General features: G+C 42.0%; 1 protein-coding gene across 4 annotated transcripts in view; it reads left to right on the top strand.

Moving 5' to 3' along the window:
* The first annotated feature begins 8,692 nt into the window (after positions 1–8,692).
* LOC148032912 (pentatricopeptide repeat-containing protein At3g57430, chloroplastic-like) overlaps positions 8,693–21,458 on the top strand; it is a 28,992-nt gene continuing 16,226 nt past the window's right edge. The window contains exon 1 of one of the 4 annotated variants that reach the window (XM_087683608.1): positions 8,693–8,888. The gene's annotated coding sequence lies outside the window, so the exon portion shown is untranslated. Of the gene's footprint in view, positions 8,889–9,072; positions 9,259–16,964; positions 20,398–21,458 lie in introns of those variants that run through there. The other 3 variants (XM_087683605.1, XM_087683606.1, XM_087683607.1) reach the window with 3 other exon arrangements.

Raw genomic sequence — 21,458 nt, forward strand, 5'->3', positions numbered from 1 at the left:
GCGATGTTCTTTCTACCAGGCATTTATGAACCTCTGATAATATCCTATGGATGATATAAAGATGTGTACTTCCTTCGGAGTGTGTGGCAAACTTATGGCAACTATGGCCTTGATCTTTTCACGGTCAGCAGTGATCCCTACTGAACTGACCACATGTCCTAACAATAGCCCATAAGGCACCCCAAAGATGCACTTCTATGGGTTAAGAGTTATGCAAAATTGTTTGCAATGCTCAAAACACTTCCTTAAAGTAACCAACTACCTTTCTCTTATGGTGGCTGTCCCTAGGTCATTGATAAATACTTTCAACTCCTCTAGGGAGATGTCATCAAAGGTCTTGTCTGATGTTTGTTGCCATGAACCAGGTGCATTGCATAAACCAAAGGCCATCACATGGTACACAAAGGTACCAAAGATAGTAATGAAAGTCGTTTTCAGCTTATCTTCTTCTGCAATTGTCATCTAGTTGTATCTCGCAAAGCAATTCATAAACGAATATGTCTCCCTACCTGCTAACTGGTCTAAAATCTCATCAATAAAGGAAAATGGGTAGTAGTCCTTAACTGCCTGCTTATTCAGCTCTCTAAAGTCTACGCAAAGCCGGATTTGATTATTTTTCTTCTTCTTGATAACAACAAGTGAACACTATTTAGTGTGCTGAACAGGGAAGATCAAACCAGCTTGTTGCAATTTCTGTAACTCCTCGAATAGCCCGTCTCTCAATTCAAAAGGGATACACCTTACTTTCTAATGCACAGGACATCTACCTTCCTTTAGAGGAATGGTATGAACAGCCAGGAATACCTCTCAGCTCATCATAACTCCAAGCAAAGATGTCGTGGAACTATTGGGATAAGGGACACATAGTCCTCCCTTTCTTTCGGACTGCGCATGGACCCTAATTTAATTGGCCGTGGATCATTTGGCATACCAAGATCCAGCTCAATCACATCCGCGTCTCTTATCCTATCTTGAGCTTCTATTGGGTCATTCAGAGTTATTTGATAGATGTCCTCTATAGTGGACCCTTCTTTTGATTTATCACTTTATGAAGTCTCACTAGCAAATACATCTTCTAATGTCTCTAATTCCATAGAGGATAGGGGAGCTCTCTTGCTTTGAGGAGACTCAAGGTAAGCGTCTACTACCACACGGTTGGCATCTCTACCAAAAATCAAACGACCAGAAGGTATATCCACTTGACAGTCGAATCGAAGATCCATGGCCTTCCTAACAATACTTGATAGTTTGGCTATCCTACGAACCTAATAACTCTAAAGTCCATAGTGTAATCCACACTCGCAACGGTCACAAGGACTTTGGTAATACAACCTTAAGGTTGTCTCAAACTGTCATCATTTTGTATCTACAATAGCATGATCCACTAGTATTCCATCAACGTAGGTTGCAACCCTTGGGCAGTGTTTTTCAGCATGCTCCCACCAATCATCTCCTACTCATGCTATGCCCAAAGGTTCCACAATATACCCAGTACACATGATTTTTTTCAATTCTTTGTGTACTCCTAGAGACAGCTTAATCAGCTGCAAGAGATTCATGTATGGTTTAACTTCACAAAGAGAGCTTCCCAAATAAATTCATGATAGTTCACTAGAGCTCTCTTCTCTCACTAGACCATTCTCTCACTAGAGCTCTCTTCTCTCACTAGAGCTCTCTTCTCTCACCAAACCATTCTCTCTTTTGGTCATTGAACTGGCTTTGGTGCTTCCTTTTTAGCTTTTGCCTTTCTCCTTTGTAATTCTTTATCCTTCTTGGTGTTAGCTTTACTCCCTACAGGTTGTAAAGGTCCCCCTTTCAGGTTGGGGTTAAGGACTTGCATCCCTTTGTCGTCTTGCTTAGGGTTTCCATTGATAGGTTTTACATTATCTTTGTCGCCTTCTCTACCCTTTTGACCTCTGGTAATGGCCCGCAGATTAGAAGCTTTAGTGCCATTAACCTGTGCAGCCTCAACAACAATGAGGCTAAATCCACTACCACTAGGCAGTTCCTCTACAGTAGCCTTACCTCTTTAAAGTATTTGCTTTGGTCCATCATCTTGCTGAAGGTTGTTTCCTTGCATATGATGGTTAAAAGGACTTGGTTGTCTACTACCTTGATGGAGAGAGCTAATCTTACTCCAACAGGTGGAAGCCAAATAGCCAGACTTTTCACAAATATCACATTTGACATTTAGACAATTTCGAGGGTAGTGTTGGCCGCCACACCATTTACAACTAAATCTTGAGGGTGCACCTATTTAAGGTGTCTACTTCCTATCAGATTCTGTTGTTTTTATAGAAAATTGACATCAACATCTATTTTCCAATATTGTGTGGAAATCATGTTAGTATAGTGCTTCATCATATCCTTAACTTCACCAAGGACATTAGAGGCACTTGTCTCATAGCCATGATCATCTATCTGTCATTCCATTGGCCTAACAATTTGATTGGGCATTAGTTGCTGACTCATAGAAACAACATTAGGGTTTGCTGCTTGGCCTCCAACATTTGGTGGAGTCATCTAACTAGCCATAGGCATAGTCACACTGGGAAGAGCTGGCAATAAAGTCATGTTTTGAACCATGCTTCCTCTCACATTCACGTTAGTCATAGCTATCCCTTGACTTCCATTGCCACTGGTGGTCAATGCCAAATTACTTCCCGAAACTAGACCCATATTAAGATTGGTTCGAGAGGCATAGGTTCCTTGTAGTCAAGATTCTACTTCTTATGCTTGTCTAATGGGAGTGTCCATATTCGGCAAAGTGACACTACTCAATTGCACCTGAATGTTGAAATCCAGGCCATGCAGAAAATATTGTAGTTGGGTAGCTGCTAGGATAGGGATAGAAGCTTGCAATTTGCAAAAGACCTCTTTTAACTTCTTGGCATATGCTCGGATATCCCCATGTGACTCTTGACCTGTCACATTTAGTACATGTAGCCAATATTGACCACCCCTTTCAGGGGCAAACTCCCTTCGAAAGGCTTCAAAAAATAAATCAATAATGGTTATGGTTTCGGCCTCTAGGCCATGATACCATATGGCAGCTCTTCCTTTGAGAGTCATGTTAAAGAACATCATTAAATGCCCTTCATCTTGAATACGATAATTGAACATCAACTTCTGAAATTCGTTAATGTGTAGTTCCACATCTTCTTCAGCTAACCCATTAAAGATGGGTAGGGGAAACCTAAAGTTGGCAAATCCGCCGTTCCAACAAGTATAGCAATAGGTTGTGCCGCCATGTTAACAACTGGATTCGCTACAGGGGTTTGAACAACCGAGACTATAGCTCCACTCGAAGTGGAGGGACTGATTGGAGGGGGGAAAAGAACTAGAGCTTTCTCCCCCTAATGGATCGTGTGCTGAGCTAGGGTTATAAAGACCCCGCCCTTGCAAAGATATTGAGCCACTCCTTTGCGGAGAGTATCTTATGTTTATCTAGCCCCGCCGTTTAGCTCGTTCAGCCCTTTCTTGCTTTTGGAGCTCCGCTTGACGGTCTTGTGAGTCTAGCTCACTAATCTTTGGCATACACTAGAGAATAGGTTCCAATTGACCAAGGCATGGAAACCACCACCTATAGACAGCTCTCGACAAATGCACCGCTTGTCGGGATAAAAAACGGACACTGGTTATAGGCACTAGTTGGGCCTCTATAACACTCACAAGACAACCCCACATGGCCTCCTGGCCAGGAGCATCTAAGGGACACATTGCCCTAATTGCTATTGTAGATATCACATTTGTAATGGAACGTAGTCCAATGATTGCCCTTCCTTACTCCTCAAAGGGAGTTTCCATACATCTTGGTATAATAAACCAACATAACACAAACATAGGAGGCAACCCCTTCGACCGAATGCCATGACCCCACTGCAACTCTCCTACACTGAGAGGATTGGCCCCTCGATGCACTACTCTAACATAAATAACATATGAACCATCTCCACTCTTATATATTTTGAATGATCCAGGAGATTTGATATTTCCTTACCAAGCTTGCCCCAAGAAATTGTTCATCTACCCTATAGCTCGGATTTCCTTCCACACTCCACATAGGTCAATGTTTGGCAAATAATTGCAATGCATCCAGGTTTGATACCATGTTATGCTCAATAGAAATGTGGATGACCATTGTGCTCAAGCAAATTTCTTTGTGCTACTAGCCTCCTTAACTTAAATGATAATCTGTCCTATATGTTGTGCATAGACAAATAAATCAGAATTTGAATCATTTCCAGCAACTAACCAATTTCATAAACCCTGTTCCCTCCTATCGATTAGGTTTTGCATTCGTTGGGTAGGTGTAGGGTTCATTTTTATGTAATTTTCATATAACAATCAATAAAAACACACTATAACATAACATAAAAACAAAGCTTGAGTGAGGCTTGATCCTCATGATTCAGCCTTGTTATACGCTTGCGAACACAAAATGTATTTTTTTCTGATTTTTTATGTACAAAAACTAAAATTTCTCCTTTTTTTTCCATTTATTTGTTCATTAAAATGCGATATTTCAAAATTATGAGTTCTTACTGATCAAGGACACTCAACATAATTTCCTCATCCATTTTTATCCCATATGACCCCAAAACGCTCAACGAAATCCCTAAATTCCATTATTTTTATCAAAATCGCAACTCGCGGGTTTTGCGAGAAATTATTATATCATCATATTTTTTGGTTTTCTTTTATATTTCAGAGAGAATGCAATATGGGAAATCAAGAACAACCAAAATCAAGCACTTTCTTTTCAATCATTTTCCATAAAATGAAAGAACCGCTCACTTACACATAAAAACCGCGATTTCGAGGCTTGTACCTCATAGACATGAGGCCGTTGACGCTTCTTCTTTGCCACTGATGCACTCTCTCAGCCTGATCTATGTCCTTTATCGCTCTAGCATCATCATTTGGTCCAGATTCTTCATCACACCCCTCCCCCTTCTCTCTTGAATTGATGCATATGAACAATCACAAAGAGGAGAGAGAAAGACTAGAAAATCATATTTCTTAATCCTCCATAAAAATAGGCAAGATTACAGCCATCTCCTTCATCTCTTTGCCCTGATCGAGAATCTCTCTCTCTCTCTCTCTCTCTCTCTCTCTCTCTCTCTCTCTCTCGCTCGCTCTCTCTCTCTCTCTCTCTCTCTCTCTCTCTCTCTCGCTCGCTCTCTCTCTCTCTCTTAAACGAATGTGAATCGGAGAGGCACCGATCAGATTTTGAGAGGGTACAAAAAAATTTGCGCCCCCTCCCCTATTCGTCAAATTTTTTATTAGTTTTGAGGCTTTTATTAAGCCTAAAGTTAAAACTTTTAAAATAACTGGTTCATCTTTTTGTGTTCACACTGTCCCACAGCAAGTGGATATTTCGATTTCGATGGGCAAACGGACTCAAATTCGAGATTTGTCTGGACAGTGGCTTTGGAGCATCGAAATCCATCAACTTGGTCTTCGTCGTACACTTTTCAGTCCCCTGGATCCAATACCTTCTTTATTATGCCAAACCTTGGGGGCATTAAGTGGGGGGTCAAACGACCTTCGATCGATGAAGCGAGACTTGCGTTGGATTCCTGACATCGAAATGCATTTAGGAAAATTCTAGCTCATCGGCCATCTGCCACATTTGATTTTTCATAAAAAATTTGGTCTTTGGCGCTTTCCAGACACTTTCTGCTCCAAAAACGGCCTCAAATGCTTCAAGCACGGCTCAAAATCAGCTCCTAAAATCCAGCTCTCAGAGATAACTATTGGGTCCAATTCAAGAGAGGGTTTCATCGGTGGAGTAGGCATAGTATGCTCAATATAGGGTATATACAAATGGAAGGGTTGCCATCTCTACCACCATGCTAAAAAATGTAGCTACTAGGAGGTGTTGGGGCAAAGGTTGAACTCCTTTGAGTGGTTGTGGCAATCGTGTTGGCACCAATTTCTTGATAAGTATTGTCACATGGAGAAGACAATCAAGGAGAAGGGATGAGCCTTGAAGACTGAGACACATATACATCACCTAAAAGCAAGTCACCACAAATGAGGGAGTGGAGATTGGCTCTGTTGTGTTTTAAAAACAATCTCCTCATTAGGTGATGGAGAACTATTTTTAATGATTGGATACATGATGGGACAAGGGCCCCTTGGAGTGACTTGATTCATAGGAAATAAAAAAGGAAATGACTATTTGAGAGTATATGCCTACACATGTCAAGGATAATTTTTGTATACATGTCAACCGTGCTGAACCATCTAAAATCCATGTATGACAAAGCATTCTAGTAATCATGTATAGTAGATGTGGATATGTTGTACATGACCTAGTGCTTAAAGAAGCAAGTACTTGTTTTGCAAGAAAGTAATACTGAAATTGAAATTTTGGTGTATGGAAGTAGTGCAAATAGTAATATATTTGTGGTGTGATAAATGAACATAAAACTAACAACATTGAAAGATGTATGTATAGAACGCATATGTAGGAAATTTTTTGTGTCCAAAATCAAGTATAGACCGCTTTTATGAAGAAAACATTGAGTACATAAATAAAGATAGTAAAAAAAGTAAACTGCTCTAAGATCATTTCATGAGATGCAATACCATTCAAATGCGAATAGCACATCATTGGTGTGAAGTTGGCTCCCACTTTTACCTTCTCTAGCCATGTTGCAATACTGCTTCATCCCTAAGAGGCAATAGGAAAGGAAAGCATGTAGATTTCAAAGGCCCTTCTTAGAGGCTTTGCAGTCCAAGAAGGGACAACGTGCCACAGTGTTCAATAATGACCTTTAGTAGATTAGTAACTTTCTCAAAAGGAGACGGGGAGTTAACAAAAGCCTCCGAAATAGAGAGAGGCATCTTTCTCAATCACTACACTCTAGAGAAGAGGACACCAATGCTCCAATTGAGAATAGAACTCATAAAAACTTTTCAAACATCACATGCCCTATAGAAGACAAGATTAGAGGTTTTCATGTCCTAAAGGTAGCATGTTGTAAGTGAAAGTCTGGTGTATGAGAGCAGTGCAATCAAGTATATATTCGTGGCATGATGCTTCACCACAAAAAGGAACAAGACAACCATATGTTATTACATGCAGAAAAAGCACACGTAGGAATTTATCTATGTCTGGAATAACGTATATATAGCCTTTATGAAGAAAGACTTCCTTTCAAAATGTAATACAAATAGTGGAAATGCATACTAAATAAAGGAGAAAACACAAATAGAGTTCCAAATGTCTTTGTAAGGCAGACTTTGACTAGGGCTCACAACCAAGAGATGACAAACTGATAAAATAAGGCACGTTATTAGTTTCGTGGTCTTGGTCCTAAGCTATCTTTTTCTATGGCATTTCATCCTTAGACCAATAGTTAGATAGACACATGAAAGAAAGAAAAGAAAGGGATTCCATTGATGCAGTGCTTTTGATAAGCATAATATTGATCATTTGTTGAGCATGACATTGTTGAATATGCGATGAGGCATACTCCCTTATGTGGTGAAAATTGTGACATGTTTCAATGTGTATAACAACCTAGCCTTAGATGTTTAAGATGAACTCAAAATGGAGATCAAACCCCTAAAACATACAAAACTTCAAACGGGGCTTGCAAAAGGTGTTGAGAATAGCAAATGATGCTTGCCCATAGAGGCTAGATGTATGCCTAAAGAGGCTAGAAGATAGACAAATAATGTATGCTCTAGGAAGAGATGTTCAAAATCCCATATCCACAGTGAGCAGAGTGGTACTATCCAAAAAGTTATAAAGGCATGTACTCGGTCGACACTCATTACAAGGTAATGGAACTATTAGTTTGAGTCACTGTCAGTGTCATTGTCCATCTTACACAAGAATGTGTTTATGAGTCCAAGCTAATCTATCTTGGAACCTAATTTACTTGTGCAACAGTTAGTCTATCTAAGTCTATGCCATCGTGAGTTGTATATTCATCTTCCATCCTCCATAGCTCCTGCCATGCTCTAGATCCGTGTTTTTTGACAAAAGGCTTCAAACTTGGGTTTAGTGAAAATAAAAGATCAAAACAACAGTTGGATCTTATAGCAGCTACTCTCCTTTTCAAAAAAATAATAATTTACGGTATCTAATAACAAGAAGATGTTCAACATGTACCTAATTTCACATGGGGTTGAGAACATTGCTAGATTTGGATTTGTTTAATGCATGTGACCATGGTTACCCCCATAGCTCTGTGATGTTGATTTGTTTGTTTTGCCAGTTTTATCGTAGTGCAAACTTCAAAGCCCTTTAGGCTTGAGGTGCGGTAGAGTTGTGGATACTACCTCATCCAGATGAACAACAACGAATCTTTCACAAAAAGGATAATGATTCATGCCATTTCACATCAGTTGGGCAGTTTGATTGATTCTCAAGAAGTTCTTGACATTTCCCCAATGATGTGAAAAGAGGGGCTCTTCTCCTTTGTTTTTCTTCTATCTTGTTTATCGTCATGATTCATGAGCTTTTTGCTTGAGAGACGTCCCATACCCAAAGGAAAGGGAGGTTCGAGAGCCCCTTGCCTTGTCCACACCTGGTTAGGTACACAATCCCTTCCTCGCATAAGCTCATGATGTTGCCATGATTCACATTATGAAAACTATTGTGGAAACTTGTCTCAAACTTCTTGTGACTAGTGCAATGGAAGTAAAGGCTACACATATGACCGAGCTGACACGGGGGTTTTAATCCTATCATCATAAGATCCAATATTTTGCTAGATTAGGTAGCATAGATAAGCTAGTCAAATCTTAGCCCGCATTCCACAAGTTTGTAAGCGACACATCGGCAAACAGTCGTCTATGGATGGCGAAGACTATTGCTCAGCAAGCTGTTTTTTCAAAAAAGTACGAAGGGAGCCAAGGTCATGAAGGTTAGTTTCCAAAGCTGACATGGTAATCTTTGGTTGGTTTAATTGTTTGTTTAATTTTTAATAATATGTATATTTTTTTCTTTCACGTCATCTTTCGTTTCGACGCGACGCTTTTTGCTTTCTCAACGATTCAACGATAAAACCATAAACGAAAATCGACATTGTGGTTGCGATGTCCTCCAGAATGAGAAAGGGACGACATTCATTGAGAGAGAGAGAGAGAGAGAGAGAGAGAGAGAGAGAGAGAGCGAGCAACGACGAAGGAGGATTGGATAGAAGCATGGGACGGCAGCAAGCAAGCAAGCAAGCATTGGCGACCAGGCGAAGCGCCGAAGTTTGTTTTGTCGCGATTCACCGGCTTCGTAGATCAGTTGCTCGAACTAATTAGCTCACATAGTGTCGATTAGTTCATATATATAAGTAGTGATTAGTTCGAATATATTGTCGATTAGTTCATAGTAGTAATTAGTTACTAGTTTGTTACTAATTAGCAGTCCATTACTTAGTAATTACGTATTGCTTAGTTGGATGCTTTGTGATATTAGTTCGATTATTTTGTTGATTAATTCATAGTAATGATTAAATTATAGTTTGTTACTAATTCGGAGTTTGTTACTTAGTAATTGCATGCTGTCTAGTTGTTTCGTTTAGATAGTTAGTGATCACTTCATTGGTTTGTTTCATTAGTAACGTTAGTAATTACATATTGTTTTGTTGATTGATTTAGATAATTAGTGATTAGTTTGTTTGATTGTTTAATTAATAGTTCCGTTAATGATTACTTAACTTCATAGTAGTGAATAGTTAATAGATCATTAAATAATTACTAATTATAGTTCATTTTAGTAATTAGATAGTTATTTGTTAATAATTAAGTAAATAGCTCGTTAGTTAATTTTACCCAATTAGATTATTAATTAGTTAGTAATCTAGTTAATTCGATACTGATAGCTAGTGTTCTACTCAATTAATTAATTAGCGAGAGAACATGCCAACTAGTGTTGTAGTTAATTGAACTGCGATAAACCGGCAACAAATAAACCAACATCACGGAGCTGTGGGGGTGACCACGTCACGTGCATTGAACAAATGCAAATCTAGTAATGTTCTCAAACTAGGTACATATTGAATGCCATCTTGTTATTAGATATCGTAAATTATTGATGTTCTGAAAGAAAGAGTAGTTGCTGCAGGATCCAACTGTTATTTGGATCTTTTCAATTCATTAAACCCAAGTTTGATGCCTTTGTGCATTCCCATTTCAAGTTTTGTATGCTTTAGGGGTTTGATCCCCATTTTTGAGCTCATCTTAAACGCCTAAAGCTAGGTTATTATACACATTGAAACATGTCACAATATTCACTGCATGAGGGAGTATGCATGGTCGGATATTCAACAATGTCATGCTCCACAAATGGTCAGTACTCTGCTGATTGTGACAAAAGCACTGCATCAGTGGAATCCCCTCACCGCCCCGACCCCTCGCCCCCCCCCTTTTCCCTTCCCCCAGGTTGTCCATCTAGCCGTCAATCTAAGGATGAAGTGCCATAGAAAAGGATAGCTTAGGATTGGAAGACCATGAAATTATCAACGTGCCTTATTTTATCAGTCCATCTCCGAGTTGTGAGCTCTAGTCAAAGTTTGATAGGGACATTTGGAGCTCAACCCTCTCTGCATGTTGCACCCATTCTACTAGCTTTAAAATCCCTAACCTGGCATCTCCTATCCAAGTGCCTATTCTCCCTTCTTACCCAAAGAGGACGGGCTAGATAGTTTGAACTATTCGCTTTGGATATGTAAGGTGGAATGCATCCTAGGCACCTTCAATCTTTGGGAGCTTGTTACTAGGGTATCCATGGAGGATCCCTGTAAAGGAACATCAATGGATTGTGTAGCCCTATGGAATCGGCTCAACTCTCAAGCACGATTCTTCCTTTTCATGAGTTTATAGTGTGAAGGAAACCGCTAGGGTTTGCACTGAGGACACACAGAGTGTACAACCACGACAGAAACACAAAGAGACAAACACATATACAGAGGGTAAAACTCAAACCCTAAACGCAAAACTCAAAACTCAAACACAGAAACTCAAACACAAACAGAAGAAGGGAGAGAGAGATTACAACTTTGAAGTGAATGAATGTTGTAAATGAATGTAAGAGTATACAGTGTGCTCAAGGGCAGAGCAATGTCAGAGTGTGACATCCACCTAAGACGGGTCCCGAGTCTGTGACCACTAGTCGGAGTGTAGGAGTGCTGAATAGTGAATGGTAGTAGGTTGGACACCAAAATGCAGCAGTTTGGGGGCTGGGAACTGGTAAATGCATCAGTGTACCACCAATCGGAGGCTGGAAACTGTGCATAGTCTGCTGTAAAGTGCACACTGAAATAGTGTCTGAGAGTATCAAGGCCTGCAATGCTGAAAACGCAGGCTGGATGACCCTAGAGATGATGGATAACAGGCTGAACAGCAGTCTGGGTTAGTCTGGAGCAGTTGCCAGTAGCTGAGAGCTGTCGCCTACAGCAATGGACAGGTTGAAGATAATGTGGTTGTAGTCGATGATGGCTGGACTACAGATGGAGACGCGCTGCAGGTTGGAAACTGGGCGCCAATAGCAGTAGAGGGTGTGTGGGCTGGTGTAATCTACAAACAAGGATAATGGTTGAATGGGGGCAGCCTGTCTATTTATAAATATGGAAGGGCGCCCCAAAAATTAGGATTTCCTCTAAATTCTCTCGAACCGCTCCCCATTTTAGGGTTTCCACTGAACTCTCTTGATCCGCTCCCCGTTTTAGGGTTTTACTCTAAAAGAGCATTTTTAGTGTGTTTTGGGGCTGTTTAAGAGGCTAATCATCAAGTAATGCATATTTTAGCTCAACACCCCCTCTTAGGCCCAAAACTGAGTTGAAAGGTTAGGCCAGTCATTGTGATGTTTATGTACCCCAAGGCATCCCATCCCAAAGCAGCCACCAGGGCATCGAACAAAGGGTGCACGTCGGCTGCCTAGTGGCCTACTAAGACTACAGAGGCGATGGTTATCGTACCAAGGGAATCCAAGTAGTCACCCTAGAGAGGACAGGGCATCGGACAAAGGGTGCACGTCGGCTATCCAGTGGCCTACCAAGCCTTACAAAGGCGAATGGAACTATGGAATGTTTTTTTTTTTGAATAAGTGAAGCAAATTTGATGGAATGCGGCCGATTGAGTAAAAGTGACCTAGAAGATGGGAGTAGGGAGGGTACACCCAACACATTACAAAACAATACAAGCTAACCTATCCACTCAGGGTATCGATGACGAGGAAAAATAGGTGATGAGGTATCCATGTGATGAAGAAGGAGGGTGGTGTGGTAACAACAGCCGCCGGTGGAAACAGCTTAGGATCCGTGCAAGTGGTGCTCTGCACAATGAGATGCAAAGTATGCGACATGCTAAAGAATGCCCATGCAGTAGGTGCCACTTGGACAGTGTTTCTCGTGGGGAAATTGTTCACTTGCCCAAGTGCTCTCGTATAAGGATGATGTAATCATGCAATGCAAACGGTAAGGTACAACAGGGGGAAGAAGCTGATGTCGAAGACAAAGTGCTGAAGCCTGTAGAATACCAAGAAGGGTAGGAACCCCCGCTCAACCTGGATGTAGATGCTGAAGAAGAAAGAGGAGCCTGATATCGGTCTTCATATGGTGCCAAGAACCATAAGGAATGAAAGAAGATGAAGTGGATGAAGCACCCTGCTAGAAGAGCAAGGTAGAAGTCACCACCATGATAGCATCGAGAGAGATGCTATACGATCTGCCTCAGGAGGGGAAAATGCCATGCTGGAAGAAGAGCAAGCACTTCTAGGATGATGAAACCATGAAAGGAATGGTGCGCATCCCCACGTCTCTAGCCCAGGGAGGACCAAAGCAATTTGCAAGTTAGCCCTATACTGAAAGACAAAACCTTGCAAAAGAGATGAGAATTTGTAAACACAAAGGTTAGTGGTGAGATGCTCCAAAGCAAAACAGAACAGAAAGAAAATCTAACTCAAAATAAATGCAATGAACGTATATGTATGTGAGTAAATGCAGCGGAAGACAAAAAAATGGAAAAACTAAGAATAATGAATCCTATGGGCCCTACTCTAAGAGTGTAAAAAATGAATGCTAGACTGACCTAGGGTATCCGAAAGGACCTAGAGGCATGTGAATAGAAGAAGGTGGCTACCATCGCGTATGTCCAGTAGCAGGGCTTTGCCAAGGGAATGCCTAACGAGGTGGAGAGGAAGGTGTGATGGATGCATGAAGTGCAACGGGATCGAAACTTGTAGACCAATCAGCTAATCCCTCAGGGGTAGTGAAAGAGATGGGCCGCTGAGGCTATACTCGAGCCACATATCCAACAACAACAACAATGGGTGCTGAAGAAGCAGATGAAGCAGAAGTGGAGGGCGTAGCCCCACTGGACTGTACAGTCACAACAGTTTGCCGAGGCTTTTTAGGTGGAAGACCTTGGGCCTTGGAGCAACACTCCTCGTCCACATGGCCTGCTCTCTGGCAATGTGTGCAAGACTGATTTTTCTTAGGGAGTTGCTGCCAGATAGGTCTAGATTCTTTGGTTCCATCTGAGGAAGAGGAGTCACCCTTTGATTGGCTTGCCTTTGCATCTAGCGAGTTCTTGCGATTAGTGGTTGTCCCTCCCGAAGAAGAGGCAACTAACCCTCTCTACTCTGAATAAGGCTGTGATGAGGATTTTTTGTGGACTTGATCATACAGCCTCGTGTAACGCAAGAACTGGCACTCAAACTCGTAGAAGGTTGGCAATCTAGGTTGGGAGATGATGTGTTGAATGAAATTGAAGTACTTGTTGGGAAAATTATTCAAGAAGAATGTAACCTGATCGTCATCTGACTTTGGAGAGCCAGTAGTGGCGAACTCGGCAAGTAACCGCCTGTATTCAGCCAGCTTGACTTTCAGATTATCCCCTTTCTTAATAGAGAACTCTTGAAGCTCAAAGTCGAGATTGATGTGCCAAGTATGATCACGAGCCGCATAGCGGTCGAGAAGGTGATTCCAACGCTCTGACGCGAGCGAAAAGTGTTGCAACTGAGAGTGAAACTTGGGAAGCAATCCCTGCATCAGCTCGGTATTGGCTATGGCATTGCAGGCTCTCCATTGACAGATGTAATCAAGGTGAGCTAGTCGATGGTCCGGCATAGGCTCTAGACCAATGATGAGGTCCCAAAGACCCTGAGAGTCAAGCACTTGTTGCATGAAATTAGACAAAGTGGTGAAAATTTGACCTGTTAAAACGTATCTTATCCGTGAAGGCATTCTTGGCCGTTGCAACAGGAGTGGTAGTGCTCAGAGATGGATAGTGTGAAAAAGTGTAGTGTGGGTAGGATGGGGGAGTGGAGTACACTTGGGAATGGGCCCCAGAGTGCCCACCAGGCATGTGTGTAGTGTGCAAGGTGGATCCATAGGTAGGGATGGGTTGACTAGGCATGGGCATGGTAGCCACATGAGGAACCCAAGGAGGTGGGACAGGAACATGGTGAGCAGAAGATGGGAATCCCTGCGTAGGTGTAACCCAAGGAGAGTGGGAAGACACACCATAAGCTGAGGATGGAAACCCCTGCGTATGAGTGGTTATGGGAGATGTGAGCTGGAGATAGTGAGGGGGTTGCCCATCACAGTCATCCCAGGAGTTATGGGTGTACTTATGTGCTGAAAGGTGAGAGGCACTGTGTTAAAGGGTGGCATTCCCTCTAACAAAGTACCATGGTGGAAAGAGGTAGAGAATGGGGTGGAGAAGCAAAAGATGCAAGGAGTGGAGATGGAAGATCCAACCCCTAGGGTGTGTGAAGTAGATGTGGAGTGTAATCCAAGGTTTTGGAAAGATGATGAGAGGTGTGATATAGAAGAGGGTGGGATGGGAGGGAAGTGAGAAGTGTGTGTGATATGCTCAAATGAAACAGAAGCTGTAGATGTACCTAAATTTCGTCTACTTCGTGAGCCCCCTCTATTGAAGTTCACATATGCAAAGCCATCCAGATCTTATACCTCAAAAGAAGAAGCAAGCAAGGGTTTTGATTCATGAAACATAAAAGAATTGTACAAACTTGACATTGGACCTGGTTGAGATGATGAAGATAGATTGCCAGACGTTCCAAATGCCGTATGTCCTCCATGATCGAAGAGGTGGCCAGCCTCACCAACTGGTCCGAATGTGGTAGCAAAATTGGTAGGAGGGGTGTAAACATCACCATACTTGTTGCGATAGTACTTCTCAAAGTCCTCCTCTGTCATGTTAGTGAAATCTGGTGAAGGTGGAGTGTTGTCCTCCTCAACGAGTCCATAATGCCGTCTCAGGGCCTCCAATGATGGAGAAGTCTGATAAGACATCATAGGAACTGGAGAAGAAGGTGTCTGGGACATTGTGATTCAGTTACGAGTCGTATTGTGTGCCTCGCACAAAGACTAGCTCTCCATAATATCCGCAGGATACTCTTTACAAGAGCACCTGCTCTGATACGTTGTGAAGGAAACTGCTAAGGTTTGCACTGAGGACACACAAAGTGTACGATCACGACAGAAACACAAAGAGACGGACATAGACATAGACACAGAGGGCAAAACTCAAACCCTAAACACAAAACTCAATACTCAAACACAAACAAAAGAAGGGAGAGAGAGAACACAGCTCTGAAGTGAATGAATGTTGTAAATGAATGTAAGAGTGTACAGTGTGCTCAAAAGTAGAGCAATGTCGGAGTGTGACGTCCACCGAAAATGGATCCCAAGTCTGTGACCACCAGTCGGAGTGTAGGAGTATTGAATAGTGAATGGCAGCAGGCTGGTCACCAAAACGTAGCAGTCTGGAGGCTGGAAACTGGTAAACGCAGCAGTGTACCACTGATCGAAGGCTGGAAACTGTGCAGATCTGCTGTAAACAGCAGGCTGAAACAGTGTCTGAGAGCGTTAGGGCCTGCAATGTTGAAAACACAGACTGGATGACCCTGGAGATGATGGATAGCAGGCTGAACAGCAGTCTGGGTTAGTCTGGAGCAGTTGCCAGCAACTGAGAGTTGTCGCCTACAGCAATGGACAGACTAAAGATAATGTGGTTGTAGTCGATGATGGTTGGACAACAAATGGAGGCATGCTGCAGGCTGGAAACTGGGCGCCGACAGCAGTAGAGGGAGTGTGGGCTGGTGTAACCTACAAACATGGATAATGGCTGAATGGGGGCAGCCTGTCTATTTATAAATATGGAAGGGCGCCCAAAAATTAGGATTTCCACTAAACTTTCTCGAATTGCTTCCCGTTTAGGGTTTCCATTGAACTCTCTCGAACCGCTTCCCATTTTAGGGTTTTACTCTAAAAGAGCATTTTTAGTGTCTTTTGGGGTTGTTTAAGAGGCTAATCATAAAGTAATGCATATTTTAGCTCAACGTATAGGATTCTGTCCTAGTGCATGTTCACACGTTAAAGACAGCAGCAAAAGTGTGGAAGAGGCTTGTATCTTTGTACCATCAAAAGATGTTTGCCCACACGATCTCTCTTGAGAAGAAACTTTAGATGCTCAATGTTGATGACTCTCCTTCCATGAAGGATCACATCAATAAACTAGAGGATATGAGGGATGAGCTTGTAGTCTTGGAGCATGATGAGCGGTTTAGAGTGATATGAGCTAGTGGATCCAGGTCTATAAAGGCTTTCATAGCAAGTTTACGAGGAACGAAGAAGAAGGAGAAGCCCAAGGTTAAGAAACTGGATGACGAGGAGGAAATGAGGGGTAATAAGAAACCCAAGTGCCCACACTGTGGGAAGGGTAAACATCTAGAGGAGAGGTGTTGGGAGAAGAACCCCCATTTAAAGCCCAAGGAGGGGTCTAAGGATTCGAAGGCTACCCTAGCTACCATTGAGTCCCTCTTTGTACATGTATTCAAGGAGGAGGATATTGGTCTTACTTCTTCCACTACGGAGAAGCCTTGGCTTGTGTACAATGGAGCTTCTTTCCACATGACCTATCGACATAATTGGCTTTAGATCATGAGTTCTAGAGGAGGATTCATCACCATTGGTGATAATTCTTGTGTATCTGCTTGTGGAGTGGGGACCATTCCCCTATTGCTGGATCGATAATATTCTTCTACCAAAGTTCTTTATATACTAGATTTGGGTTTTGACCTATTGTTTGTTCACGGTCTTACATAGCTAGATACCAGTGTTACATTTACATAAGATGTAGTAAGTGTGGAGGATGCTTCTACAAGAGTGGTTCTTTGGATAAGTACACATGAAGGTGGGCTTTATACACTCACAACCCTTGCCACGAGGACTTCCCATGATCTAGGATTGCTTTGGCATGCCTGATGTAGGCACCTCAACTTTGATGCTATCGAGCGAGCGTCTTGGAAGAAGATGGTGGAGGGACTTTCCGATTTCCCTCCCATTTACAATCTATGCCCTAGCTGTTTAAGGGGCAAGTAGCATGGATAGCCCCATCCATAGGTTGCCTCTCATAGAACTTCTACAATGCTAGCGTTGATCCACACTGACCTATACGGTCCTATGGATACGTCTCCATTGGGAAGGCCAAGTATTTGATGTTGATAATTGATGACCTCAGTTGTTATGTGTGGCCTTATTTTTGGGGGTACAAAAGAAAGGCATACTCCAACTTTTGCGATTGGAAGGTTTTTGCAAAAACGCAAATGTCTTTTAAGGTTCGAGGCATTTGAGTAGATCATGGTGACAAGTTTTGTTTCAACCTCTTTTCCAAGTGTTGCAAGAATAACATCATTTGAATGGAGTACTTCTATTTGAACACATCATTTGAGAATGGTGTGGTGGAGCTTACCAACCGGACCATGTCGATCAATGTTGAAGGTGGTGGCTATTGCGGTTAACATCCGCAAGCGATCTCCTACCTTTGCATTACAGGATATGACTTCCTATGAGACTTTCTTTGAAAAGAAGCCTTCCATTTTCCATTTTCGCATTTTTGATGCTTTTGTCCATGTGGACAAGAAGAAGAGAGGGAGCAAACTTGAATTGAAGTCAAAGAAGCTTGTATTTGTGGGTTGTGACACGATCGTAAAGAGCTATCGGCTCTATAACCCAAATAAAAGAGATGCACTGCACTCGGGGGTTGTCTCCTGTTCTTATCAAATACTTCCATGCCATGGGTTGGGATGAAGCACTTTTCGCACCATTGTTGAGCACTAGCATGGCATGAGGCCCGCTGCAGCTATATGCAGTAAATACTAGATGCGCGCGCACTTGAGAGAGCACCTGTCATTGAGCACGCACTGTTTCTTGCACACACCATTTGGGATGTTCATCACAAAGTTAGGAATCTCTGGTTGAGAGTGTAAGGTGGTTGGGAGAGTTAGAGGGTCGTGAAGGACGCCGCCAATTGTGAGATGGGTTGTTTTTATTTGGTCAACATCTTGAGGACCATCATTTTCTTGAGTGATTGTGAGAATTTGGGTGAAGCGGAGTATAACATATTTTCTTGCTGAGAGTTGAGAGGTGAAGATAAGGATTTAAATAATCAAGGAATTTTGTTTGCATTTTGCATGACGCACAAGCACATCTAGATAGGCTAGGCACAAATTTTTCAGTGCATCCATAATTTTGTGTGTAGCATCGATTGAGTGGTTGCATAGCAAGAATTCCAATTTGCATATCTTCTCAAATCATGTATGAATGGGCAGGAAGTACTCTTTCAAAGCATATTTTGTTGCTAGGACACATTGCATAAAAAACAGGTTCATATGAAGAGAAGGGTGTTGAAGCAAATAGAAGAGTACAAAGAGATTGAAGCTAAAATACATTCCATCAAAAGAAGATTAAAGGCATTTCTTGGAGGTTTCGAAGAAGACGATGGTATAGAGAAGGCCTACACTTGAGATACTGAATTTGTCAAACTTACCAAAAAGGATCAACATTGCAAGGGTTGGTTGTCAACGATTCAAAATCTGGGGTTCTTAAAAGAGTTTAAGATGGTCATTATGATCACAACAGAGCTTCCAAATGTATCCGCATGTTTGGAGGAAAGCTGATCGAATTGATATGCTTATAGTTTTGATCGCACGACAGGAAACAAAGAAGTCACAGAGTGATGATTTTTTTCAAGAAAAATAGATGTTTTACTATTGCAGGTAAGACCGATATGATGTAGGGATAACGTAGGAAGGTTAGGCAGGTTTCTTTGGTCAAAATATGGTGGCAGTCCATTGAAAGGAAGGCAGCTTGACATTTTGACTCTAATATTGGTGCCAAATTCTGATAGGAAAACAAACATCACCATCCAAAAAGAGCCCTTAATCTGACTGAGGAAAGTAGGGAAGCCGCAGAATTTGATGAAGATATGTTTTCTGAGAATAGCAAGACAGGTTTTAGATTCGTAAAAACAAATGCAGCCCTGCAAATTTGATACGAAAAGCCTGATGAAGTCGTAGTTTGTGTGGTGGGGATTTGACGAAGACATTATGGCAAAGACTATGAAGATGAGAATTGGATGAGATGGCAATCAGGAAACGACGACTGCAACATACGCAGAGTAACGACATTATAGACAAAGGGCGGCTGCCATAAATGAAGCATGATGGCATCAGGTCAGCCGGATTAATCAGGCTGACTAGATTGCGGGCAGTTACAATTTACCTGCAGAGTTTTGCTCTATCAAACATCTACAGAAAAGGTATCGACAATTGAGAGAAAAGGCAGTAATTGTTCAGTCCATCTTCCAAGGCAGACAATATAGCATCTCGACCTGCTTGACGTTCGAAAACGTGATGAAGACACCTTTTATGGCCACTGGATGATGATAGGGCGGGTGACAACATACGCAGTGTTGACTGCTGATGACGGGCTAATATGGCGGTGCTGATGCAGAGACCTGATCGAAGACACATGCAATAACAGAAAAGATGACGGATTTGGATGGCGACCATGTTCATGAGGACAGGGAGCCTTTATGAAAGTACATTTGACATGGCGGTTTGGCTAATTAACGAACCATAATGGCGATCTATAGATGAATTCCGCAGGTGGTTTGCATGTGGTGGCATTGCATTAGACGGCGTACTTAACGCAGATTTGGCGGCGTCCTGAAACGCAAATTCGACGGCGTGAGGATGGCGAGTGAGGAGAATGAAAAGTCAAAAAAAGCTTTATGAAAAGCTTCTCAAAGCCTTAAAGCTTATGAGTTATCTTCGTTTAAAACGTTTTAGATTTTAAAGCTTAAACGAACGTTTTAGATTTTAAAGCTTGTTTGGAAAGCATAAAAGCCTTCGCCTTGTAGAAAAGCAAAAAGCCCAAAAACCAACGTGAGAGAGAATGAGGAAACTATATAAGGGGAGGAGATTGAAGAGTTAGGGGCCTTCCCCCTTGATTACAATTGTATTTTGTGAGAGAGGAGCGTGGAGGGTCACATGCTAGAGTGAGCTCTTGTCATGCCAATTTGGAAGTTGAAGAATTTGGATTTGGTGCTGAGCGTCGGCTCAAGGTTGTTAAGGTACAAGAATATATTTCACTTGGTTTGTTTTCAAATTGTTGGTATTTTCGTTGTGTTGTGGTTGTGTGATGCTCTACCGAATTTGGGTTTTAATTGTTTTAAGCTACAAGAGGCGTTGTTTATTGTTTTGTTTTTCGTGTGTGGTTCGTGTGGTGTCTGTCAAAACATTTAAATTTTTGTATTGTGTTGTGTATCCGGCAAAGTCAAATTTCCCCAACCGGCCCTTAACGTCTCATTATCGGGTTGTGAGTGAGGTTTGCCCTCGATCACCGCTCTCGTAACAACGTTTTTTTTGGGTTATTGAGCTATTAGAAGGGGAGCCTTCCTCATCAAATGAGGGGGATTTCCCTTCACCCAATGAGGGGGGGTTCCCTATCCTAGATAGATGGATTGCAAGTATTAGAGGTTACTCAGCCTCCTTCCTAGAAGGATGAGCCTATCATCATTCCGTGGTGGTATTGACAACTTATGCATGACTCAAGTGTTTCTCACTTTCGTGCTACCCCTACAAGCCCACGTAAATCAACTAGATTGTAGGCCCAATGGGATAGTTCACTTTGTGTGAACTATACTCTTATGTCACAAATTCTTTAGGGTCATGAGCCTACTACCATTGATGAGGCTCTTGCATAGGATATTTGGCATTGCGCTATGTAGGAGGAGTTTGATTCTATTGAGTGTAACGAGACTTGGAAGTTGGTTCCATGTCCACGAAAGTGTAAGGTGGTTGGTGTGAAGTGGGCCTATAAGACTAAGTACCTTTTTTTTTGGAATCTTACTAGGCCTGAAGCTATCGTGTAGCTCCTTCAAAAGTCGCATAGGAACTTCTTTTTGATTCCCTCTTTGAACCATTCGAGGGAGGTTGTTGGCTGTGCTTTGATCCTACTCGTCTGTATTCTCCTCCCCAACCTAGTAGTGTAGCCAAAGAATGGCACATCGCAAGGTCTGTCACTAAATGGATCCCTCCACACCCATTCTTCTAGATCCCACTATAATCTTTGTAAAGATCTCCTATGGTAAGCCCAATATCTCCATCCATTACCCCGATAGGTGGTTGGGTC

The sequence above is a fragment of the Lygodium microphyllum genome, chromosome 8 (genome assembly GCF_053477565.2).
Source record: "Lygodium microphyllum isolate KBCC chromosome 8, Lygodium_microphyllum_v1.1.10, whole genome shotgun sequence".
Lineage (NCBI taxonomy): Eukaryota > Viridiplantae > Streptophyta > Polypodiopsida > Schizaeales > Lygodiaceae > Lygodium > Lygodium microphyllum.